The 21,430-nt window shown below is 42.7% G+C and overlaps 1 protein-coding gene across 1 annotated transcript in view; it reads left to right on the top strand.

Annotated features, from left to right (window-relative positions):
• LOC310843240 (cilia- and flagella-associated protein 337-like) overlaps window positions 1–21,430 on the top strand; it is a 1,288,916-nt gene that overhangs the window by 552,403 nt on the left and 715,083 nt on the right. The gene's annotated exons all lie outside the window — the stretch shown is intronic.

The following is a 21,430-nucleotide window of genomic DNA, read 5'->3' as shown; positions in this document are numbered from 1 at the left end:
ATACTAATCCATTTTAAAGATACCATTTTCTTGCTGCAGTGCAACTGGAAACAGTGATTTCTCGCTCTCTCTGTACTTTTTTTTTAAAAAAGGCAAAACTCTTCAAACAACTTCCAAAGGTTTCTCCTAATACTTTTCTCTGCATCAGTTCCTAAAAATGCAGTTATGCTAGATATGTTTAGATTACAATTGCAATCTCTGTTATGGGGGCGGGGGCGAGGCAGGGGGATGAACACACACATTTTTTCATCAGTTCTAGGCTTGTTATTAAATAGTGAATTTCTCACCCATTTTGCCTTGTGGTTTCCTGAGGGCTGTTCAGGGGCTAGTCTGGGTTGGCATCACAATGCCTTGCAAATCCCAGCTGACTATCGCTCCTGATCTTGCAAATTTAGAGTATTGTTGTTGACCTGAGGGGAGAGACACAGTTGGAAGTGCAATAGAGGATAACAGTGGCCAGAGGACCCAATAATAGTAACATGGCAAGGGGTACCAGAAAAGAGGTGAACTCATCTCAAGGCAAACACAACCCCTCTCTTTTAGATCTCTTTGTCACGGCTATCCGAAGTCTGAGAAATTACTACCATTTTAGTCACCAGAAATGCCTGCTGTCAGTACAGAGGTCAGTGCATATTAAACCAGGAAGGTGCAGTGGTAAGGACCCATTAGAAGGTATGCATAGTCAGAGTGGGAGAAAGGATACAACTTTTCTTTGTGGTTTTAGTGATTTTTTTGGAGGCGGCCACACAGAGTTAAGGTTGTCTTTTCCCTAATGTGGCTTTACAGTGGTACCTCTGGTTATGAACTTAATTTGTTCCGGAGGTCCTGAAACCGTTCTTAACCTGAGGTACCACTTTAGCTAACGGAGCCTCTCGCTGCCGTGCGATTTCTGTTCTCATCCTGAGGTAAAGTTCTTAACCTGAGGTACTACTTCCGGGTTAGTGGAGTCTGTACCCCAAAGTGTTTGTAACCTGAGGTGTTTGTAACCCAAGGTACCATTGTATTTCTTAAGATGTAGGCTCTCACTGAGCAATATATTCTGAAGAAGACGTTATTTATTCTTGGGCATACAGGAATTAGAATTTCTGAACCAGCAGGTACAGGAGACTTAATTCTGATTTATTGAGATATGTGTGCTACCTGGTCGGCAGTTTGTTTAAATTTACCCTGTGCAGTTAATAACTCTTGGCTGAGCGACTCTTGCTTGGTTCCCATTTTTAGTGTCCTTGGTTCCCCTAGAAGATACTAGATCAAACCATCACAATTTGTGCCTTGCTTGACAACTCTGGGATGACTGGATATTTCCTTCACTGCTACAACAAAACACGTTGGCTTCATTTATCTTCATGTCTGGCAGAACACCATGCATTGTGGGAATGCTTACCAGTGCAGCCTTCCAGCAGAAATTATTAGAAAATAATTTAATTAGCATTAGAAAATTCAAAGGTATGTCTGCATGTTGCCAGTTGGGAAATTGTGGCTCCGCCACCCTTTCTAATTAGATACTACATTTAAAGTTTTAAACCGGTTCTTGGCATCAAGTCTGGCTCTATTAGATAAATACCTTTCCCCAACCAGCTTAATTATGGTCAAAATTTATAATAAATAATTGCTGGAATTGCTTGAACCATAAGCTAGTTGGCTATATACTGCCTTGGCATTTTCCTATCAATGGCAGTGATTTGCCTGAATGTTTACTGGTTGTAATATAGCAATATTCTCAAAGCTCCGCTTTGCTAGTCCCACTCAAATCAGTGGGATTTCAAGAGTATACCATCATCTTCTTACTACTGCCTCATTTCTTTCCTGTTGATTTTTGCTCCGTCTATCCTGGAAAAATCATGAATAAAGAGTCAACCTTCGCAGAAGCAAAGTAGTTTCAATAAAGCATTAAGAACTCATTGTTGAGAAATTTACATTTATTAATACCATTTTGAATATGATGGGAAATAATATTTCATTCTGCAGGAGGAGTATGCTACTGTAGTTACATGTGTACACTCAGTATTGCTTGTATGTGTCGGGTTCAGCATTGTAAGGTTACACACTGCTTAAATTATCAATCCTGAAATGCTTTTTGATGTTGGAATTAATGTCCTCGCGAATACTACATGTACGGTTTGAAGAACAGTCACACAAGCATATTGGATGTTAACGGAAATAACGATCACTGTATCCTGGCAATGGCTTAAATAGAAATTGGTGAAAAAAGTGGTGCCAAGTCCATTGCTGGAGCTATTTATCGGGAGCTGCCCTCTGTATCCTCCACCCAAACAAGCATGGGTCACTGTTGGGGTCCCAAGGACACATTCCAACCAGGGAAGAACATTTGAGTTTGAAGCAGAGCTAGAGAGGAATACGTCCCGGGGAAGATCTCTCAGGGTGAGCAAGAGAGACTTGGAGGGATACCTTTGAGACCTGGGTCTGAGGTTCTCCACAGCTGGCTGGTCCTGGGGACTCATGCCCACTGCTTTTCAGCAGCAAGGAGGGGGAACCTGTGGCCCTCCAGATGTTGCTGGACCAAAGCTCCTTTTCCTGCAGGGGTGATGGAGGAAGGCCAACAACCTCAGAAAGACCCCAGGTTTCACATCCCTGTGTGGCGGCCTAGCATCCTGACAATTTGGGTTAGTTGCTAAAGAAGGTGGTGTGTTTTTTGTACTTTCCAGCGACTGAAGTGGACTATGACTTTTAAAAGGGTGGAGTCGTGGTTGGCATTCATTTTAGTCATTTTAAAATCAAATGCATAATACACATTTTAAATATTTATGCATAATACACATTTTATAGCCTTTTGTGTTCTTTAATTCTACGTTCAACGCTGTCCTTCAGTAAGCTCTTGGAAAAGAAAAGCGGGGGGGGGGGTGTTTGCCCACACAGTATATAATGGGGGAGATGACAACAAATAGAGAAGCAATCTGGTAATTGAGTGATGTCTTCTTTGTGTACTGTGGAATACCTCATTATAATGAGCTTGCCCTACATGACAAAGCATAGTAAGAGCTTGAACACACTTCATTAAGGTGCTGCCAAACAGCTTTCAGTCAAACAAGAAATGCTCATTTGTTCAAAACAGTTGCTTATATATTTCATGATCATACTAGCCTTTATAAACCTAATGCTTCCCAGCTGCATATCAGCCCCGGACAACTGTTTGGAACTGACAGGCTGTGGGAGTCCAAAACATCTAGAGGGCACCAGGTTGGCAAAGGCTGACTTATACAGTATTTTTTAAATGTGTATATAGACCTTCATACACCTTTCAGCCATGTATGAAGATTTAACAGAACTTGTAAGATAAAGGTAAAGGGACCCCTGACCATTAGGTCCAGTCGTGGCTGAGTCTGGGGTTGCGGCGCTCATCTCGTTTTATTGGCCAAGGGAGCCGGCGTACAGCTTCTGGGTCACATGGCCAGCATGACTAAGCCGCTTCCGGCAAACCAGAGCAGCTCATGGAAACACCGTTTACCTTCCCGCCAGAGCGGTACCTATTTATCTACTTGCACTTTGATATGCTTTCTAACTGCTAGGTGGGCAGGAGCTGGGACTGAGCAACGGGAGCTCACCCCATTGCGGGGATTCAAACCGCCGACCTTCTGATCGGCAAGTCCTAGGCTCTGTGGTTTAACCCACAGTGCCACCCGCATCCCAGAACTTGTAAATTGTTTCTATTACTGTTATCTAGGACATCAGAGATAATGCAGGTTGTAGTCCAACAACTCAAGAACCTTGTGTGAGCCTTGGAAATTATTTGGGATCACAGCCAAGTTATTTGACAAGACACTTAAGTGGGAAGATGAATGCAATTCTAGTATATAGTGATTGCCTCTCCAAAGGTGTGGGTGTGGGGATCGCTGTAAAGTATGTGTTTTTACTTCTATAGAGCCATGGTGGGGATCCCCAGGGCCCTTCAGGTCTCTATCTAGTCCTCTGGCCAGTGCCCAAGCCATGTCTGCTCTCCAGACCATACCATTACCGGTCCTGTTCCATCCGCCTCAGTCCTTTTGCCTTGTTGGAATGTGTCATTCAGCTGTGATTTTGCTTCTTGCTTGCCAGGATATTTGTGTACGTCAAGAAACCTTGACTTTCATATTGCTGGAATGTAGGCTACTGGCCAAAGCTATGAGTCACTTTCCTTGCCCCGCCCACTTTTGACTCTGTCCCCACCCAAGACTGATGTGTGGCCTCTGGAAGGTTGGCGACAAGGATTCTTAGTCTGAAATAGGTTTCCCTCCTCTGCTCTACAGGCAATTTACTTTCAGCCTTGGAAAGAGGAATGGCTTCTTTCCCTAAGCTGTGGTACTGATGTGAATTTATCTGGGTAAGGGCAGTCATATGTCTTGATGTAATAATATTTTGGTGTTCCGTCTAGACAGGTTCAGTGGTTATTCTAGGCCTTGAGCTAAATAGCCATATTCTTTAGAAGCACAACTTGTCAGAAGTAAAATACTGTGAAACAGTACTGGTCAGTAGCTGTTACTGCTGATGGAAAATTGCAGGGTTGTGGGGATGCAAAACCATTACAGATAAAGGTGAAATGCACCCTCTAGCTGAAGGTTTGCCTATTTATTTTATTTATGTGTGTGATCTGTCTGCCTAAGGCGTACAGGGTGGCTAACAATTTAAAATACTACAGCAAGCAAATGGTACAAAATACAGAAATGAGTTCTCTCAAGCCAACTTCCGGGTCTGATGATGGCACAAGCTCCCTAATCTGGACTTCTCTTGGAGTAGCCCCAGGGAAGGTAGGAGTGTGGCTGCCCTAACAATTCGTTTAGTATTTTATGTCGAGTTTAATATTTAGCCCTTAAATGAAAGATATTAATCCTGTCCATTCCATATGGAGAGGCAAAAAGAAATTCTTCACATAACACATAGTTAACCTATGGCATTTGCTCCTACAAGAGCCTAGCAATGGCCACCAACTTGGATAGCTTTAAAACAGACCAAGTAACGGAGGATAGAGCTATCAATGGCTACGAACATTGGTGGTTCTGTTCTACTTCCACTGTTGGAGGCAATATGCTTCTCTGTAGCAGTTGCTGGAAATGGCATGAGGGGAAAGTTCCCTTCTGGGCTACCCACAGGCATTTGGTTAGCTGCTGTGAGAAAAGGATGCTGGAATAGATGGACCATTGGCCTGATTCAGCACAGTGGCATAGCATGAATTGCCAGTGCCCGGGACCACACACAATGGGAGGGAGGAAAAGGATGGAGTATAACGCCATCCACCACCCAGGAGATTGCAGCTGCACAGATAAGGAAAGAGTTGTTCTGTTGTCCGGAGAGGTCACTTCATGGTTTGAATGGAGAAGCAGTTTTCAACAGAGCCCAGTGATGGAAGCATGCAGATGTATTGAGGCAGCACTGGGTGTTGAAATTTTGGATGCTTAACAATTTTGTGCCTGGGGCAACCGCCCCACCCCACGTTACACCACTGAGGCAAAAGGCTCTGCTTATGTTCTTACATATTTGTTGTGTCTTGAGAATGATGTGGTAAGTAGTATATAAATGTTTTAATAAATAATAAACTCAGGGCGACATATATAGAATTTCCCCATTGTGTACTTACCGTTAGCAACTCTGAGGCGGCTTACAGCTGAGAGAAAGTAATTTGCCCAAAGCCTCTATGAGACTCATGATTAAGAAAGGATTCAACCTGGCCATTCCACAATCGGTCCCAGCACTCAGAGACACAGCATCATAAATCGATCAGTGAATGTGTTGTATGACCTTAACGTTTTAAACATGAGTAATATGAATCGCTAAGACTAGTGAGCATAAATACACGCTGCGAAGTACAGCTTCCCCCCTCTTCATTGAAACAAATTGGATTCATGAGTGATTTCATTTAGGACTACAGCAATAAGATGCTTAAGTTGCTGGTCTTAATAGGCAGATGATAAATACTTCACGTCAATGCACCTTATTAGCTAGTTAAATCTAATTAAAACAATCATCTCTTGTTTTCCATTCCTCACATCTGCTTTCCAGAGATACAAACATAAAAAGCTGTAGGTTGTTTAATCCACTTTTAGTGTAATTTCTACCTCCAGAATGAAACACACTTTTCACATCATATATATATTTTACTTCAGAAAATACATTTTAGCTGCAACAGATGAATATATTTATCTTGGAAGCTAAAGCCTTTTTTTGTAGTATTGGCTCAGGTTTTCTGTTACTTGTGGGTTGTGTCACAACTGCAAACAAGTATTTTTTTTACTGTGTCCTGATGCTTGTCTGGGATTTTAATACACCCATTCCCCATTGGAAAGTGACATTTATATTTATTTGTTGTTAATCTGCAAAGAATAGATATTGGTATTCATGGGAGAGTCACTCCTCATTAATGCAATGTGCTTCTCTTCAAGCTTTGGAGAAACTATTTGTAATGGAAATTAGCTAGAGCCACTACAGAAAACAGGAATAATATTCTAATTAGTTTTCCTAGAATTAGGTAACATACTGCAAGTGACATTACAATAGAAGAAATATAAGGCCATTTTTTAAAAATCTTGTAAGATGAGCGGATGGTAGATCTGAATTCTGTGGTTCTATGGTTTGCATAGCTCATGACAGCTCTTGCTCCTAAAGATCCACACCTACCAAAGGCCCTGAGAATGAGGCAGAGAGAGTAAAATGAAAGCCTCTTTTGCCGTGGAATAAAACTTTCAAGAAACTGGAGGGCAAACAGCATTAACTGGGACAGGGACAAAATCTGCTGCTGGTGTTTAGAAGATCTGGGTGTGCTGAGCATTTTCTAAAGAACAGCTTTCTACTAGTGCTGCTATAACAATTACTAATGGTAATGGCAGCAATCAATAACCTGGGGGTGTGTGGGAAGTCTTGGAGGGGTGGCCTGCAAATAAATGGTTTGCATGACTCATCCACAATCCCTGTTGTGCCAAGATAAGGTACACGTGCACCCACAGCCTGTTGAGTGGACAGAATCTGTTCCTGCTAATTTCCATGAAAACTTATTCATTAATATCATGTGAACTTTAAGGACACATAAAGCAATTAAAATCAAGGTTGCTCTAAGTCGGGTAGTCAACCTTTTTATACCTACCGCCCACTAATGCATCTTTCTTGATGGTAAAATTTCCTTACTGCCCACCAGTGCTCGATGGAAGGAGGATTCAGCTTGTGCCATAGAACCCCCACCGCCCACCTAGAATCCTAAAACGCCCACTAGTAGGGACCAGGTTGACTACCCCTGCTCTAAGTGATTCTGTGGCTTGATTCATTGACGTCTACAAACTGGGGGGAAAGGACCTATGCATTTTAGAGGGCTAATGGTCCAGTCAACTTCTGCCTTGACCTAGGGGAGGTGAACTTCTAATTAGGCCTCCTAGTCCTCTCCATTGGACCGGTGAGACCTTTATGGCCAGCCACTTCCTCCTGCTTACCTGGTAAGATGATGTCAGGTGTGGAGCACGCCAAACTGGCTGTGATGAAAGGGGGTTCCAACCCCTAGCCGCTGTGAATCCTGAAATGGATAAGTCGGGGTGAAGATCATTTCCTCATGATATAATGAGCAGACATACAACCGAATGGACCGACAGAAGGGCAAGTGGGAGCCTTCTGACTTAACTCATGGCAGAATTAGTTTAGCTGGAGGCTGCTGTACTATAATGGACATACTCATTATCTTCACTTGAGAGAAAAGTATCTTCAGTTGTTTGCTTATGTACACGGATGGCTGTTTCCCAAGTGACCTGAATATCTTGTGTTTCTTTACTGGTGGTTCATGGCTACTGAACTGCAATGGAGAAACAGTTGGGAGCTGCGATGTAGCCAGCAAAAGATAAACAAGTTTGTGTTCTTTACAGCTGGCTGAAACGCGGATTCTGGTGAATAGTCAAACGACTGCCGTTTGCTTTTTTTGAGGAAGCAGTTTTTCATATTCGTACTACCTATCCAGGAGCTTGCTGTTGCCCATGCTCAATGTGGATATTTTGTAAGTAGACATCACAAAAATTCTGCATGTCTCCAGAACGCCCACCTCACAAGATGGCAGGCCCTGAAGCAGCTGCCCTAGGCACTTCCTACCAGCTGGGAAGGACCAAGCTGCATATTAAGACTTCTCTTTGGATAAATTTTAAAATTGACCTATCCTGTTCCACAACACTTCCCTAATCTATGAAACGACCAAATGGGATTTGAGGAGAAGCCGAAACAGCTTCTGTGTCAAACTTCTCTGCTCATTTTGTGATACATGCTTTATTCATGCATGTAGATATATAAATATATTTCATGAAATTTTTTCATTACTGCTCGTAAGTACAACAGCTTGCTTCAGCTTATGCCAGAGGCTGAAAAATGGGAGGAGGAGAATAGCGTATTCTCATGTGAGACAGTACAATCCTATGTATGTTTACTCAGAAGCAAGTCCCACTGGTTTGAATGGAAATGGAGCGCACTGTTGGAAATCTCAGGATGCAACACAACACTGCATTGTAGGCCAATGTCTTTGCCTGAGAAAGGGTAGATAGAGAGAACCACCTCCAAGCTTCCTAAACTGTCCTCCTCCTACTGACCTGTTGATCTTCCCTCAGTGTTAGACTGATAATTTTAGGGTTGCTGACCTCACTTCCTATTCACTTCTCCCACTCTTCTGTACTTCCTTTATTAGAGCAGACATAGTCTGGGCTCTTCTTTGAGAAGTATAGCTCATCGTATCTCCACATTAGCTACATAGAACTAGGATCTTTCCTAGCAAGCATTTATTTCCAATAATAAATATTAGCTTTTTAATTTCCTTCAACCCAGAGACCCCATGTGATTATATCTAGGGTAAAGTGTGTTCTGCATTTAGTTTATTTTCACATGCTAGCAATTACTCCCTAAGTAAATGTGCATAGGATTGCACCGTTAGATGAGCACATCTCTGTGAAAGGTGTTGGTGTGAATAGGGTGAAGGGACTGAAAGCCAATTATGTATGAAAAGCATAGCTGTCAACTTTTCTCTTTTCTTGTGAGGAATCCTATTCGAAATAAGGGAATTTCCCTTAAAAAAAGGGGAAACGTTGACAGCTATGATGAAAAGTCATTAAAACAGCTTGCAGCTGTACTTTTTGAAAGCATAGGTCTCTGCCCACTCATTTTCCATGCCCCTGAAAAAGAATATTTAGAAATTGTTCAGACCATGGTTAACCATAATGCATGCTTTCTGAATGGAATCTGGGACTTTCATGTGTGGAATTCTAAGCCCAAAACATGACCCTATGTTTTAACTATTTCATTCATTCATTCATTCATTCATTCATTCATTCATTCATTCATCTACCTTGTATTAAAACATGCACATCCTGTTTTTCTTCTGTCTCCCCCGACCCCATCAGTCGCATAAATTACATGTGCAGTGACAACGGTTTTCATACAGGAAACAACACAGATCAAACTGAGCTGCAAAAGTTAGATTTAAAACCAAGACAGTAATTACATACCTTCAACAAGAAATGAGAGCAGCTATATTTTTCTTTTCCATTTTCACACAATGTGGATTGAAACACCTTTTAAAAACACTGCCATAATGTTCTCCTCCCAAAATGTAAACACTTTCACACAATTATAAATTAATTTTACCTCACATGAGCTCCACCCCGCTTGTGTCATGACCTTCATGTAGGGCCTTGATATGAAATTCACTGACGTCAGTGGAAAGATTCCCCTCCACCCTCACCTTTTGGTTCTGGCTTTGTGCCAAGGCCACAATCTCATAGAAATAAAACAAAGCTTTTGAAAACGAAAATAAAAACCTGTTCAACTTGGCAGCCTCAGAGGTGCATAAGATGCTTTGAAATGTTAGTGCTGCCTTCACCAACCTGGTGCCCTCCAGATATTGTTGGACTACAACCCCCACAGCTGTGATAGCTGGGGGATGATGGGAGTTGTAGTCCAGTAAGACCTGGAGGGCACCAGGTTGTCAAAGGCTATTCTCCATTCTCCACTCTATTCTGACTAGTACAGGAAAACTGTTCAGTCAGTACTTCTGAAATGGCGAGTCTTGAACTATAGGTGGTCTCCAAAATATTCTTCCATAGTAAGGTAAAGGGACCCCTGACCATTAGGTCCAGTCGTGGCCGACTCTGGGGTTGCGGCGCTCATCTCGCTTTACTGGCTTAGGGAGCCGGCATACAGCTTCCGGGTCATGTGGCCAGCATGACTAAGCCGCTTCTGTCGAACCAGAGCAGCACATGGAAACTCCGTTTACCTTCCCGCCGGAGCGGTACCTATTTATCTACTTGCACTTTGACGTGCTTCTGAACTGCTAGGTTGGCAGGAACAGGGACCCAGCAACGAGAGCTCATCCCGTCGCGGGGATTCGAACCACCGACCTTCTGATCGGTAAGTCCTAGGCTCAGTGGTTTAACCCACAGCGCCACCTGCGTCCCTTAGTAAGGTCGCATAATAAGGGCCTTTTTCTGTTGTGCTGTCCCTTTAAAGAAACAGGTTCCCTCTCTCCGTATATGCCATGCTTGAATTCTGTTCAAATAATGTTGCCTATATGTACAACCATGTTAACTTTAAGAATAAAGAATATAATAGAAATGTGTTCCTTGTTAACAACTGATGCGATATGCTTGGGCTTTCTGTTGTAGGAGGAGAAAACAGCTTGAAAGACAGAATTAGTTTACAAGTGGATCCTGAAAGTCTGAGTAATTTTCATAAGTTGGTCCCACATTTTTAAAAAAATGTTGCTCAAAAAAGTGTCCCACATCAGAATCGAAACTGAGTGCTTTCAAGCTGTGGGCCTCCAGATGTTGGATTCAAAATCTCATGAGCCCCAGGCTGATGGAAATTGTAGTCCAGTAATACCTGGAAGGCTACAGGTTCGTCATCCCTGCTTGAGAAATGGTTACTTTCTCTGGATGTTATGTTTCTTCAGTAAAAACATGTATTTACTGATTAAAGTACCTGCCTCGGTAGTTTTTAGTGAAAACATCTCTCACCCTTCATGCTAGCTTTAATTGACACAATCGTGCATAAAAAAGTGGATGGCATCAGTTTGGGGGAAAGTCTAGAATTAGTGGACGAACTGGAAAATTTACTCAATGATTTCTATGGACCAGGACCTTGTTTTTGACCCTTGGGATTTCACATATGCATAAGTCCCCAAATTTGTCCCAGTTTACAGAAACTTGTTTTGCTGCATTTAAATAACCTTACAGCAGCCATTTTGATCTCCTCCCCTCCCGTCCTGAACTCCTGGCCTACCTGGCAGCAAATCAGTGTGCCAAGCCCAAAGTTTGAAGTCTGAGAGTCGATCCACACAAGCAAAGACCAAAGTCAAGAAACGAGGTTCCGGATCCATCCAAGTAGCCACATCCAAAGTCCAGACTCAAACCCAAAGCACAGTCTCATGGAGGTCCAGGAGCATCCAATTCAACATCCCTCAACAGCCCCTCAGCTCTGCTCCTCTTTTGTATTTTGTATGCTGATTGCAGCATCTGGGCTTGATGAGGCAGATGGCCCTCACCTGTTCTGAGCCTACTCTAGTTGAGGAACCACACACCTCCTCACAGAGCTTGCGAGCCCCACCTGGCCAGCTAGTGAGCTGGGCTGTGGGCCCTTACCTTCCTCAGCCTGCACCTCAGAGCCTGCCGTGTTCGTGGGGTCAGGGCCCCTTCTGGCTCCGGTTATGGGTCCTGCTGTTCTCGTTTCTTCATCCTCCGTCACCCTGTGAGTACTTCCTTCCCCATCCCCTGCTTGCCCGTGTCCCTACATCCCTTGCCAGCATCCTCTTCCTCCCCTCTGTTTTCCTACCAGTTCTGTTTTCCTACCTCCCCTGCCATAATAGTTTGATGGAATTGTTCTCCCATCTCAGTTCACAATAACGTGCACAGATTGTAACAGGCCATGTAGCTCCCTATAGTCTCTCCAAGGCAATGAGTGTGACTAAGCCTTGCCCATCAACATGCCTCTGACAATAGATCTTCTCCACTAGTGATTATTTAATTATGTTTGTGTTCAGCGTTGTGCTCTGCTTTGAGATACAGTACTGCAGTGAAGGACGCCTGATATGTTATTGATTTATTCAGAGATGATACATACGACAGCAAAGCTTTGTTGGTTTTAACTCGAGGTGGGGTGGGAGGCAAAGCCTTGTGTGTGAAGTATGAAGGCTTGGGCTGAAACATGTGACAATGAGTCTTGAAGTGAGCTGCATGCAGACTTGTGTAGAGAACTGGCAGGATGCGGATGCATGACCCAACTGTTTTAACCCACACCTCTCCTGAGCTGCTGTTTGTCCTGCAGGGTAAAGACACAGAGTGCTTGTTGTGGGATTGGTGCTGCTGCTGCTTGCCTGCAGGGGCCCACACAATGAAGACATAGTCAAAATACCAGCCTGTATTTCCCCCAACCAACCCCCCTTTAACCTAGGTTTCCCCTTTCTGCAGAAAACAAACACAATAGGTCACATTTGGCAATGACCCAGCTGCAATATTAAGCCCCCATCAGAAAGTGCTAATGGGAACCTGGAAGAAAAGCAACTTTGGGGTTGATTTTGAGAGATGAAATTGCTTCCAGTCTGGTAATTTGTTTAAGACCAGAAACTCCTAGGCTGCTTTTGAGTTTTTTTAAACACCAAAACGATGGGAGAAAGAGGCACATGATCGTGCGAAGCTTTATAGTTTCAGTCTCGGTTTTATTTGGAATTATAGCACATCGGTCTTAGGAAATACCATTTCCGATTACCTTCCAAACCCTTTAATGTTTTACATTTTATCCCACTATGTACAACTGGGCTTACTTTTATGTAAGCTTGCACAAGGTGGCGATCCCAGTCCCACCCTCTTCGCTGTTGACAGAAATAGAAATAGACTGAAATGCATTATCATAGGTGAATCACTCCTATTTCGTTGTATGACCATAGAAGCTTGAATCGAGTTGACCCAGAATTCTGCCATAAGTGAGGTTTTGGCAGAGGTTTTGTCTTTCCCCAGCTTTTAAATTATGCAGACCTTAGATCCTCTCCCACCTCCACACTTTGATCACTGTTGTACTGCATCATGGGTTCTGTGAGCTGTAGTAACATATTAGTAGCATACGTAACATTGAAAGGTAGAAACAGACGGCAGTTAGTGAGAAAATTTTTAATGTAGGTGATAAATTCTGTGGGTCATAGATCTGGTAATTATGTACCGGTTTCCTTCGGCTTTGAGCTATGGTGCTAGTTAGTGCATTCAGAATTTTTATATAAGAAAAAGCATATTAAAAAACAATCTTCAGATTATTTCCTCCCATGTTTATCCTCTCTCCCCACAGGCTTATAATGTGTAGTCTTGGATAAAGGGCACTGAGTGAACAGTGTGATAAATCCTTTTGGATTTATCACCTACCAGGTATTCCTTGTGTCTGCTTCTTTTATTATCCTTGTCAGTATGTTCCATATACCACAAAATGAAATCTGGTGAAGGGAGGCCTAATAGGCTGGGAATGTTTACAACTTTTGCAAAAGAGAGGCAAGGTGTCATTTCTTTTCTCCTTTACATCAACACATTGAAATGAATTAAACACAGGATCCAGATTGTCTTCACCTGATATTCCTGACAGGCGATGGGCAAATCCTGTTAATTTCACTTTCTCCCAGTTTCTAATTTTTCAGATTTTAAGTTTCCACATTTCCATTTCATCTTGAAGATTTTTTAAAGGCCTTGTTCAATATTCAACAATGTTTTAGTGCAAATTTCTGCTGATATTAACACTTTTCTGTGCAAATTTGCCTAATATACAGATTTTTTTTGAAAAGCAGTTTTCCCTAGCAGAATGCATATTTGCTTTTCACCTACATGTGCTTTTCTATGCACTCTTTACCCTAAGGTATGTTTTTTGTATGCATTACTTCGCTGGAGAACTGCATTGCATAACCTGAATTATTGTAAATTTTGAAAGATGGCTGCGTTTTGGTTTACATGTTGTTTCAGAAAACACAAATTTGGTTGATTCGTCTGTAAATGCACACGGAATCACATTTCTCCCCGCTTTGCTTGTCTTGACTCAATCCTAAAAGAGATTTCTGGGCAATCAATTTGGATCACACATTTGGATCCTTCTGCCTCCCTGGCTTTCAGTGCTGAGTGCATGGTAATATTCTTCTGTCTTTTGCTCCTTGGAATCCTCACAAGGGGTCTGGAAACATAGATTGAATTAAGAAACCTGAGAGGTGGTTATCACTGCCACCCTCCACAGTTCCGCCAGTGGCAGCTGGCATGTCTTGTTTCTGCTCTGGGGCTTCTGTTTAGCAAGCCAAACAAGTATCTCTGAAAGCAGCAAAGCCTACAACAGGGCCTGTTTATAAAGGACAGAAAGCAGAGAAAATATTGCTTTCCTCTGCCACAACTGTGACAATAAACTGGGAGAGAGAGGGAGAAATACACAAGTGTTGAGTGTTTCTTTTTTTGAGAAACAATAACCTTTGTGATAAAAAGAAAGTTGTTTTCAAGGGAAAAGCTCTCAAGATGCTTATCAAGAAGAAAACATTCAGAGGCAGCAACCCAGGTGATCATCATCAGCAATTTCAGCTCCAGGTAGTATCCTTGGTTCTGTGCTTCAAGAGAGAACAAGCTTGTCTTTTCTTCTGTATCACCTTTTGTGCTAGGTTCATTTTGTGATACCTGGGGGTCCTGAACGTTCTGACAGAAACTAGAGTTTGTCATAAAAGAGGACAGCCTGAGCTGCTGCCAGCCTGAAACGGGCTGCCACCGTACCCGTGTGCCTCTTTTCCTGGCTTGGGCTGGCAGCAGCCACAGCGTGCAGAACAGCCCAACCCTGAGTTGCCTGAGCCCCCCAACCCCCCCAACCCCGGACATTTCCTTTAAAATGTAAAAATCCACCTGGATGGGCATGTTGGCTTCCCAAAAGAGGACATGTCTGGGTTTTCCTGGACATATGGCAACCCTAACAGAAACCAAAGCTAAAACCCAAAGTTTTACTTTCAGGCAAGGCTCACTAAGGAATCTGTTTGCAATGCCTGGACCCTGAACTAGAAGATGTGAAATAAATAATTAGAGGAACAAAAACTGAGCAGGGATAGCATAATAATATTTTGTAGTTATTCTGAAACTTTTGGTAGCTTTGATTCCACCAACAAGCTTTTAATTGATTAAAAACATATCCCCAAGTAATTGAGCAAGAAATATTTTTTATGTTTAATGCATGTATATTTAAAAACCGCAGATGGCAAGCACCATCTTAAAATAATCCAGCAGTTCAGTCCCAGGAATTTTGGGGCATCGGGTTGTTCAGCTGCCCACAAGCAATGGCAAACCAAAGCTTTGCTCTGTTTTCCTGTTGACATATTTCTGTTCTCTGGCAATTTAGATGTACTAATCATTGCTGTCCTGCCTCACTTTTGCAGTTGGCAAAGTTGTCAGTTTGCAGAGGTGTGAATGAATTAATGCCTTCTGAAACGATGTTCCCTTTGTCACTTTTGGTCCTTCAGGGACTATTTGACAGCACACCAGCACCTGGGTTTCAGAGGAAAGTGGTGTGACAAGATGAATTATGAGTCTCTAAGTACTAAATTAACTATTGAATAGGAGCCAGATTTTTCTAAAGATTCTGCAGAACAATAGTTATTCTGTGGTTTTCAGATGGTCTACGTGTGTTTAAAAGTAAAACCTCTTGTATAAGGAGCAGTAATTGCTTAAACACTTCTAACAGTTTTGGGTGTTGAGGGTGTTATGTAGTGAAGTTTCACCCTGGGCCAGCAGGGGGATACTGTATATAGTTTTCACTCAGCTCTGTAGATAGTTTTCCCTCAGGTCCGCGTCAGTTATTTTAGGCGGGAACTCTGGGCTGTTGTTGTTACAATGTTGACAGCCGGCTGCCTATAAAAGCAGGCTGGCTGAGCTGTTTGCAGTCAGTTCTATTCCAGTTTACGAAATAGAGAGCTATTTGGAGAAATCGCTGGTCGTCGGCTATGTCAACCCACAACATAACAGAGGGGGAACTGAATTGGCTTAGAAAAGCCCTGCTGCACAGCCAAGGTTCCTTTACCAACACCTTCTGTTATGGTAGAAGGTGGGTGTGGTTTGGGGGGAGGAAAGAAAGTCCTTGTGGCCGCAGTCAAGATCCGTGTTGGGCCTGAGGCCTGTCAGGGACATGGCACTTGAATGAAGTTGCGGGGAATTTACAGCGCAGCTGCCTCTGTGCAACGGTGATGCCATCAAATGTCTGCAAACCGCGCCATCTGCCAATGTCTGCCATTCCAAAGAGAACTGCTAAAAGAACAAATAGGCACACCCAGACTCCTCATCTTAATTAACATTTCCAGGTTTAGGATCCAGCAACAAAATGGAATTTTTAGAGCAGCTTTGTCCTGAAAAGTAACCAGACAAGAAAAGACTGTGAGTTTCTCACAGTCTCCCTCCCGCTCCTGCCCCAATCCTTCTCTATTTTTCATAAAGATGATGATAGAAGCTATGCCTTCCTTTGGTAACTTTGGCATGGAGCCTGATCTAATTCAGTTTAACCTAAACATGGTGGCTGCAATCCTATGCACGCTTTAATGGAGTAAGCCCTATTGAACTCATTGGAACTTCTTTGCAGTAGATATGTATAGGGTTGCATTGGTCATGTCTGAATTAAGAGAGCAATGTTGCACTTCAGTTTAGTAAACCTGGTGGAATGTGTGCCCAAGGCTGCAATCCTATGCCCACTTACCTTGAACTTAATAGTACTTCTGAGTAGACATGTTTAAGGTTGTGCTAAAAAAGCTTCTATTTTAGGGGTTGTTTACCTCATAGGTTCCACCTGTTTATACTTACTTTCACACCTGGATTTTGGCCTGTTTCACCCACACACTATGCCAAAGAAGTCTCCCCAGGCCACAGACCACACACTTGGAATCTGAAGTGCCAGAGGACGTTTTCATACTGCGTACTTAAGAGGCTAGGTTAAAAGTTGCATAATAATGGAAACTTTGCACAAGGAGGAATAGCCAAGACGGGGAACATCTGGTTTATTCCAACAAATAATCTTACTAAAGTTTCTCTTTGTAGTCCACCTTGCAGAGAGTTTTCACTGTTCTTTATGGAGATTACTTTTTCTACCATGGAAGAAGGTTGCAGTGTAAATGATGAGAACTGGCCACTAAGTGCTCTCTGGATGGATGTGCTTGGGGGCCACATAAAATAAGGTCAAGGGCCACCTGGGGTGCATGGGTCACAGGTTGCCTATTCCTGATTTTGATTATGACAGTCGTGCTCACTTTGAATGCACAGGTGTGATAGCAAAAGAAATATCCCCCTTCAAAGACTAGAAAGCCTGCTGCGCCTTTCTAGATATCTTATGCCAGAACAGGCAATTGCCTTGTTTTAATTACTCACATCCCTTAGCACTAATCTCTCAAGGACTGTTTTGTTAGAGTTCCTAGCAGGAGGCATAAACACGGATCATAGTTTGAAATCACGTCTTTCTACCTTAAAAGACCCCCTCTAGCCTTAAAAAAAACACCACCAACCCTCTTAAAAAAGCAGCAGCAGTATTGTAAATAGATGTCCCTTAGGATAAGTCCCTTATCTCCAAATAAGTCAAAGACAAATTACCTAATAATTTTGGTTCCTCTTTCCCCCCTCCCTATTTCATCTTCCTGGATAGCCTTCAGTATCTGTAGCTTTAAAATAACAAAGCTATCCTTCAAATCCTCATTGGCCTCTGAGATCTGTATCAATGGAAACGCCAGTTGGATCCCTAAATGTCAGTCTTCCTCTGTTTGCCCTTGTCTATTAAGCAAGGATATGCTTGATAATCCTGCTCCTCTCACATGCATTTCTGGATTTTAATTTCCTTAAAAAACAAACAAACATGTCTCTATATGTTTCTCAATTCCTTCTTTAATACAGAAATTTTTATTTCTCGTTTTCTATCCTTGTCAAATAAGCTTGACTAGCAACATCCAGCCCAAGGACCATTTATTCAATGCACCTTCCTACTTAGATCTTAAATAAGCATCATATAAAAGTAATGCCAGCCAGATCTATTTTTAATCAGAAGAAAATACTAATACTAATAATAAATTTATTATTTATATCCCGCCCATCTGGCTGGGTTTCCCCAACCACTCTGGGCGGCTTCCAATAGGATATTAAAAACACAATAAAACATTAAACATTAAAAGCTACCCAAACAGGGCTGCCTTTAGATGTCTTCTCAAGTCAAATAGTTGTTTATTTCCTGGACATCTGATGGGAGGGCATTCCACAGAGTAGGCACCACCACCAAGAAGGCCCTCTGCCTGGTTCCCTGTAACTTCGCTTCTTGCAGTGAAGGAACTGCCAGAAGGCCCTCAGAGCTGGACCTCAGTGTTCGGGCAGAACGATGGGGGTGGAGATGCTCCTTCAGGTATACTGGGCCGAGGCCCCATTACAGTTACAGCAGTCTCACCTTGATGTTACTAGGGCATTGATCAGGGGTAGGCAACCTAAGGCCCGTGGGCCCAATCGCCTTCTCAATCCAGCCTGCAGACGGTCCAGGAATCAACGTGTTTTTACATGAGTACAATGTGTCCTTTTATTTAAAATGCATCTCTGGGTTATTTGTGGGGCATAGGAATTTGTTCATGGGTTTTTTTTCAAAATATAGTCCGCCCCCCCCCCCCCACGGTCTGAGGAACAGTGGACCGGCCCACAGCTGAAAAAGGTTGCTGACCCCTGGCATAGATAACTGGCTCTGGAGGCAATCCTATACCTACTTCACTGGCAGTGAACACTTTCTTCTGACTAGGTATAAATAGGATTGTGCTTCTACTGCATTTCTTTGCCCTTCTGGAACTAGTGCAGCTGGCAAACCAATCTAAGCTACAAGAAAAGCACTCCAGACCATTGCTGCTTCCTTGACATCCAGGAGGAGTACATCCTTGTTCTTAATGTTCTTCTATTTGCTAGCTAAATGTTTGAGAAGCAGTTTATGAAAGCAACATATTAATAACTTTTTTTAAAAAAAAAGTTAAGAAATAACCTCTCCTGTGGTTTTCAGACAATTTATTACCAAAGCATCAGAAGTATTAAAATCAAGTGTAATTAAAAATTCTCCTTTGCAACTGTTGGCACAGTTCCTCAAAGCTTTCCATGAAGTTAACAAAATGAGCACCTCAGGAGAAATGTTTGAAAGAAGAAAGCAAGGGATAGAACATATAAATGAACCAGAGAAAGGATTAATTCGTAGTTTATTAATTCCATGCTAATATTTGCTTTCACTTTTAATCCTCATAATTTTTCTACCTGTTTCTGTATTCAACCCAATTCCCTTCCTGGAACTTACTGTATTTCTTTTTTTAAAAGCCTATTAATTTTTCACCTTTGTATGAATGTTTGGATGTCAGGTTTTTACCCCTGGTTCCTTAACCGTAGAAACCTCCCTGCCTAATTCACATCTCATTAGCTATATTGGGGCACTTGATAATTCTTATTTTTTCTTCCTTTTGCATATGTATATCTCATTATATTGCACCCTTGTTTTTGACCCCGCTGAAATTTACACAGATTTAATTGGTTGAGTTGATCATCGGCTAATATTTATACAATCAATCAATTCACATCTTTTGTTTTAGTTGAAGCCCCGATCAGAACCAGTGAGTTGTAGCCATGAAAGTCGTCCTGTGAGTGAAACGACTTCTGCTTGCTCAAAACACTCTAGCCCTCCTGAGCAGATAGAAGGGAGCACAGGGATGCATTTGTGGGGCAGGGGCTGAGGTGGGCGGACAGGGAAGAGAATAGACTTATGTTGAGTGAGAAGTTCCATTCAGGAACAACTTTGTTGGATTCAACCTAGTATTTCCAATGTAATTAAGTAGCTTCCAGCTTGGCCACCTCATGAGAAGAGAAGACTCCCTGGATGTTGGGAAAGATGGAGGGCACAAGGAGAAGGGGACGACAGAGGACGAGATGGTTGGACAGTGTTCTCAAAGCTACCAGCATGAGTTTGACCAAACTGCGGGAGGCAGTGGAAGACAGGAGTGCCTGGCGTGCTCTGGTCCATGGGGTCACGAAGAGTCGGACACGACTAAATGACTAAACAACAACAACAAAGCACAATCTGAGGGAGAAATGAGACATTGCAGGACGGCTCAGTTGCTGCTAAAACAAAAGCCCCAATATTTCCTCTCCCTCCTACTGTTATGGCTGGCAACATATTTCCCCGTGTTTTGCGCCTCTGCATAACTTCAGTGGCTGCTGTTTGTGACGATAGCAATGCTTGTGGTTCAAGTAGCTTAGGACCAGTCACATTGGGAAGCCTTTCTTGTTCTTACATGGGCGTAAGGAGGCAGCTGCCCCCCGAAATCAATTAAAATCAATTAAAATATTTAACTAACTGAGATTCTGTCCCCCCAAAAAGCCTGCCCCTCCACAAAAATTCTGGCTACGCCCATGCGCTCTTAGCCTCAGTCTTCTCATCTGCAATATAGGGATTAAAACACTGGCCAGCCTTGCAGCCTAATGTCTGTGCTCTGCTATATATATACAGTGGTACCTTGGGTTAAGTACTTAATTCGTTCCGGAGGTCCGTACTTAACCTGAAACGTGTTCTTAACCTGAAGCACCACTTTAGCTAATGGGGCCTCCTGCTGCTGCTGTGCCGCCGGAGCATGATTTCTGTTCTTATCCTGAAGCAAAGTTCTTAACCTGAAGCACTATTTCTGGGTTAGCGGAGTCTGTAACCTGAAGCGTATGTAACCTGAAGCGTATGTAACCCGAGGTACCACTGTAAATTCTAAGTGCAGTTGGGGGTGAGGGTTGGGGGGTGCAAAATGAAACATCTGGCAGCCCCCCTGTGCTATAGCATCTATTCCCTAACCAATCTTCAGTCCTTTGAATAGAGGTTGGATGAATGAAAATGGAAAGTAAAAAAAAGAAACAAACTCCGAAGGGATTTTCAAGGAAAATGTCATGGAAGGAACTCTCTACAGACTGACCCGAAGACAGCATACTTGTAAAGTTCCACATTTGTGGTGGGCAGTGAACCGAAACGAGACGGAGGAAAACAAGCCGCAGGTGTTACACGCTGGGATCGTTGCGCTTCAGTGACGACTGGAATTCTGCATCCCTCCCCCCATATTAACCTTTAACTTCACCTTCCGCGCTGCACACAGCAGCCTTCAACATAAAACCCCAGTAGAGTTTCACAGCCAGTCTTTCGAAGGCAAGTATTAGAAGAAGGACACAAGTAGGACTTGCAATAAAATGCTGCTGCACAGAGTCTTTTTTTTTTTTTTTTTTTTGCAAAATTTGGGGTTTCTCTATGGGTGCCAATACTTCTCTTTTCTTTCTCAGCGGGTCCATTTTGCCTACATAGATATCAGCACTCATCACCTGGGTTCACTGCTGGAACAATAGCAGACTGAAAGCAGATCCTGCTGTAATTTTAAGGGGGGCGGGGAGAGATATTTTCCCTCATTTTGATTTTTTCTTTTAATCAACAAGAT

Source organism: Podarcis gaigeae (genome assembly GCF_964106915.1).
Source record: "Podarcis gaigeae genome assembly, chromosome: 4".
Lineage (NCBI taxonomy): Eukaryota > Metazoa > Chordata > Lepidosauria > Squamata > Lacertidae > Podarcis > Podarcis gaigeae.
The sequence above is the reverse complement of the archived record's forward strand: the minus strand, read 5'-3'. Positions and strand labels throughout refer to the sequence as shown.